The sequence below is a fragment of the Kogia breviceps genome, chromosome 4 (genome assembly GCF_026419965.1).
Source record: "Kogia breviceps isolate mKogBre1 chromosome 4, mKogBre1 haplotype 1, whole genome shotgun sequence".
Classification (NCBI taxonomy): domain Eukaryota; kingdom Metazoa; phylum Chordata; class Mammalia; order Artiodactyla; family Physeteridae; genus Kogia; species Kogia breviceps.
Window position 1 is genome coordinate 129,668,457 of NC_081313.1, and position 6,000 is coordinate 129,674,456.

The window sequence follows — 6,000 nt, forward strand, 5'->3', positions numbered from 1 at the left end:
TGAAATTAAGAAAACACTCCCATTTACCATTGCAACAAAAAGAATAAAATATCTAGGAATAAACCTACCTAAGGAGACAAAAGACTTGTATGCAGAAAACTATAAGACTCTGATGAAAGAAATTAAAGATGATACAAATAGGTGGAGAAATATACCATGTTCTTGGATTGGAAGAATCAACATTGTGAAAATGACTCTACTACCCAAAGCAATCTACAGATTCAATGCGATCCCTATCAAATTACCACTGGCATTTTTTACAGAACTAGAACAAAAAATTTCACAATTTGTATGGAAGCACAAAAGACCCCGAATAGCCAAAGCAATCTTGAGAAGGAAAAATGGAGCTAGAGGAATCAGGCTCCCTGACTTCAGACTATATTACAAGGCTACAGTAATCAAGACAGTATGGTACTGGCACAAAAACAGAAATATAGATCAATGGAAGAGGATAGAAAGCCCAGAAATAAACCCACACACATATGGTCACCTTATCTTTGATAAAGGAGGGAAGGATATACAGTGGAGAAAAGACAGCCTCTTCAATAAGTGGTGCTGGAAAAACTGGACAGCTACATGTAAAAGTATGAAATTAGAACACTCCCTAACACCACAAAAATAAACTCAAAATGGGTTAAAGAGCTAAATGTAAGGCCAGACACTATCAAACTGTTAGAGGAAAACATAGGCACAACACTCTATGACATAAATCACAGCAAGATCCTTTTTGACCCATCTCCTAGAGAAATGGAAATAAAAACAAAAATAAACAAATGGGACCTAATGAAACTTAAAAGCTTTTGCACAGCAAAGGATACCATAAACAAGACCAAAAGACAACCCTCAGAATGGGAGAATATATTTGCAAATGAAGCAACTGACGAAGGATTAATCTCCAAAATTTATAAGTAACTCATGCTGCTCAATAACAAAAAAAACAAACAACCCAATCCAAAAATGGGCAGAAGAACTAAATAGACATTTCTCCAATGAAGACATACAGATTGCCAACAAACACATGAAAGAATGCTCAACATCATTAATCATTAGAGAAATGCAAATTGAAACTACAATGAGATATCATCTCACACTGGTCAGATTGGCCATCATCGAAAACTCTAGAAACAAGAAAAGCTGGAGAGGGTGTGGAGAAAAGGGAACCCTCTTGCACTGCTTATGGGAATGTAAATTGATACAGCCACTATGGAGAACAGTATGGAGGTTCCTTAAAAAACTAAAAATAGAACTACCATACGACCCAGCAATCCCACTACTGGGCATATACCCTGAGAAAACCATAATTCAAAGAGTCATGTACCAAAATGTTCATTGCAGCTCTATTTATGATAGCCAGGACATGGAAGCAACCTAAGTGCCCATCAACAGATGAATGGATAAAGAAGATGTGGCACATATATACAATGGAATATTACTCAGCCATAAAAAGAAATGAAACTGAGTTATTTGTAATGAAGTGGATGGACCTGGAGTCTGTCATACAGAGTGAAGTAAGTCAGAAGGAGAAAAACAAATACCATATGCTGACACATATATATGGACTCTAAGGAAAAAAAAATTGTCATGAAGAGATTAGTGGTAGGACAGGAATAAAACACAGACTTACTAGAGCATGGACTTGAGGATAGGGGGAGGGGGAAGGGTAAGCTGTGACGAAGTGAGAGAGTGGCATGGACATATATACACTATCAAATGTAAATTAGATAGCTAGTGGGAAGCTGCCGCATAGCACAGGGAGATCACCTCTGTGCTTTGTGACCACCTAGAGGGGTGGGATAGGGAGGGTGGGAGGGAAGGTGATGCAAGAGGGAAGAGATATGGGAAGATATGTATATGTATAACTGATTCACTTTGTTGTAAAGGAAAAACTAACACACTATTGTAAAACAGTTATACTCCAATAAAGATGTTTAAAAAATAAAATAAAATAAAATAAAAAATAAAATAAAATACATGTTTCTGGCCCCCCCCAAAAAAAGATTGTGCAAACTCTTTGGAGGAAGAAGTAATAAAATTTTTTTTAAATTAATGGAAATTTACAACTAATATAATTTGACAGTCCCCAAATAACTTTACAGGTTATTTTTCTGAATAAATTCATTGAGAGTTATTACAAATTCTCTGTTATATTTGTTATATTAACCTTTGTAATGTCATTGACAAATACAATTGAGTGATTTGTACACACCAATTATATCTATAGGCTTTTAATTTTTTGCTTTCCATTCATTTTTGCATCTCAGACTAGACTTCTGGAACCTTTGTCTTTTTCTTCAATTAAGTTATTAGAAAGTATTTTATTAAACTTTGATTATAGATAAATGCTCTCCCTTGATCTAAAATGTCTAACTTTTCTTGTTTTTTTCTTTCTTTTTTTTTTTTTTTTTTGGCCATGCCACGTAGCATGGGGAACTGCAACATGCAGGATCTTATTTCCCCGACCAGGGGTCGAGCACATGCCCCCTGCAGTGAAAGTGCAGAGTCTTAAACACAGGACCTCCAGGTAAGTCCCTTTTCTTGATTTCTTAAAGTCAAAAAGTATAGTTGATTTTCATTATTTGTGGGAGTTATGTTCTGCAATGTTACTTAAAACACTGAATTAACAGATACTGTTTCATTGTTCCTAGAAGAAATGCAAGGTTAGGTTAGTGTGTCCCTGGGGTCACAACATTTTTATCAATTGATTAATACATAACCTTGTTTTATGTGTATTTCTGTTTAAAGACAATTTATTGTCTTTAATATGTTTATTTTTTGTATTTATTTTTATTTATTATTTATTATTAATTAACATTGAACTCATGGCCAACAGCACTGTAACTCACTGTAACTCAAGGTGATTATAACATATAATGTTTTTGGTAAGGCACATTACAGAATTCCATGCTTAGTCACACTAGACAGCACATCAGAACTACAATTGGGGGCGATCTTAAACAGGAAAATCACCAAAATGCAAAATTATGGCTGTAAATATTTCACAAAAATGATCTTGTTTACTGTATAAAAGCTGAAACAAGAAGACGGAGCATTGCCTTGTTGACTTTTGTGGGGAATGTGCATATCAGATGGCTCAAGTTTTTTGCTTTTCTATGCACATTTCTGAATCATTATGGAAATACTGTGAATATTGTTTTGGGGGTTATAAATAAATTTTAATAAGTAAAATTACAAATATGAATACACAGTTAAAGTGGTTTGCCATATATAGTTTTATGTTTAAATTTTCTTACAGTTTTAAGATAATATTTTCTCTTGACTTCCATTAGAGATTTTGTAAATTGTACTGAAACTCACGATATTTTTTTAGGTAGCTTGCTTTCCTCTGTTTTGACTAAATTCATTTTTTCCCTAAACATTGGTGTTCCTATTAACTATGCTGTGTCTGTTTATGAATACCCAACTTTAATAATCATGCTTACGTCTTGGTAGGTTGTATGATTCTAGGAATTTATCCATTTCTTCTAGGTTGTCCTGTTGTTGGTGTATAATTGTTTATAGTAGTTTCTTGTGATCCTTTGTATTTCTTTGGTATCAGTTGGAATGTCTCCTCTCTCATTTCTGATTTCATTTGAGTCTTCTCTCTCTCTTAAGTCTAGCTAAAGTTCTGATACTTTGTTTTCCAAAAAACCCAACTCATAATTAGATTGATATTTTCTATTGCTTTCTCTCCTCTTTTCATTTATTTCTGCTTTGATCTTTGTTATCTCTTTCCTTAAGCTAATTTTGGTCTTACTTTTTCTTGTTTTTCTAGTTCCTTGAAGTGTAAAGTTAGGTTATTTGAGATCTTTCTTTTTTCTTAAGGAAGATCTTTATCACTATGAACTTTCCTCTTAGAATTGCTTTTGCTGCATCCCATATATTTTGGTATATTGTTCTTCTTTTGTGTTTTTCCAAGATATTTTAAATTTTTCCATTTGAATTCTTTGACTCATACGCTGTTCAGTATTGTGTTGTTTAATTTCCATATATTTGTAGGTTTTTCCATCTTTCCTCTTGTTTTTGATTTCTAGCTTCATACTATTGTGGTCAGAAAAGATTGTTGGTATGAGTTCAATTTTCTTAAACTTGCTGAGTCTTGTTTTATGTTCTATCATACGATCTATCCTGGAGAATATTCCATGTGGACTTGATAAGAATGTATATTCTGTTGCTGTTGGATGGAATATTCTATATATGTCTGTTGATCCTATTTGGTCTAAAGGAGGGTTGAATTCCAATGTTTCCTTGTTGATTTTCTGTCTCATGATCTATCCATTGTTGATAGTGAGTTATTGAAGCCCCCTACTATTACAGTATTGTTGTCCATTTCTCCCTTCAGATAGGGTGTGTATATATTCATAACTCTTGTATCTTTTTGATGTTTTGACCCATTTATCATTATATAATGACCTTCTTTGTCTCTTGTCACCATTTTGGGTTGGCACTTATTTGGAATATTACCTTGCATCCCTTTTTGGGAAATATTATCAACCCATTTTCCCAGTTGAAATAGGTCTCCTGTAGGCAATACATACTTGGGTCTTGTTTTTCTTATCCATCCAGACACTCTGTGCCCTTGGATTGAATTAAATCCATTTTCATTTAGAGTAATTATTGATATGTAAGGACCTACCACTGCCATCTTATTGTTTGCCTTCTCCTTTGCTTTGTATCTCCAGTGGTTTATTTTTCCCCCTGTGTCTCTGCCTACCTTTGTAAATTGGTGGTTCTCTATGGTGGTACACTCTATCTCCTCTTTTTTATGTCTAGTGAATCTACTCTAGAATTTTGCTTTGTGGTTACCATAAGGCTTACATAAAACATCTCATACATAAAACAGCCCATTTTATGCTGATAGCAACATATATTTGTTTATCTAATAAAGGTTCCACCCTTTACTGCTCCCCATATATTTATTTATTTATTTATTTATTTATTTATTTATTGGTACGCGGGCCTGTCACTGTTATGGCCCCTCCCGTTGCGGAGCACAGGCTCCGGACGCGCAGGCTCAGCGGCCATGGCTCACAGGCCCAGCCGCTCCATGGCATGTGGGATCTTTTTGGACTGGGACATGAAGCCGTGTCCCCTGCATCGGCAGGTGGACTCTCAACCACTGCGCCACCAGGGAAGCCCCCTTTATATATTTTTGATGTAAAAATTTACCTCTTTTTATACTGTGTATTCATTAACAAATTATAGTATTCATAGTTATTTATAATGATCTTATCCTTTAACATTTATACTATAAGTAAGTGGTTGACATGTCATTCTAATAGAGAGTTATAGTTTTCTAATTATGACTGTCTATTTTCACCATTACCAGAGTGTCGTGTACTCTCATATGTCTTTATGTTGCTGATTGATGTCTTTTCACTTCAGCTTAAAGAGCTCCTTTTAACATTTCTTTCAAGGCAGATCTAGTGGTGGTGAACTCCCTCAACTTTTGTTTATATGGGAAGCCTTTATTTCTTTTTCATATCTGAAGGATAACTTTGCTGGATAAAATATTCTTGCCAGGAAAGTTTTATCTTTTAACACTCTGAATATGTCATTTCATTCTCTCCTGGCTTGTAGGATTTCTGCTGAGAAATCCACTGATAGCCTAATGAGAATTCCTTTGTCAGTTACTTTCTTTTTTTTCTTTCACTGCCTTTAAGATTCTTTTTCTTTTTTTTTAACCTTTTGGTCCCTTTCATCAATTCCCTCCCCCATCCTACTCCCCTACTCTAGCTTATGGCAATTACCTATCTGTTTTCTGTATCTATGAGTTGTTTTTTTTTTTTTAAGACTCTACATATAAGAGAAATCATATGGTTTTGTCTTTCTCTGTTTGACTTATTTCACTTAGCATAATGTCCTTGAGGTCTATCCATGTTGCCACAAACGACGAGATTTCATCTTTTTAAATGACTGAATAATATCTATATTTATATCTATATATCTGTGTATCACATTTTCCTTATCCATTCATCTGTCAAATGGAAATTTAGGTTTTCA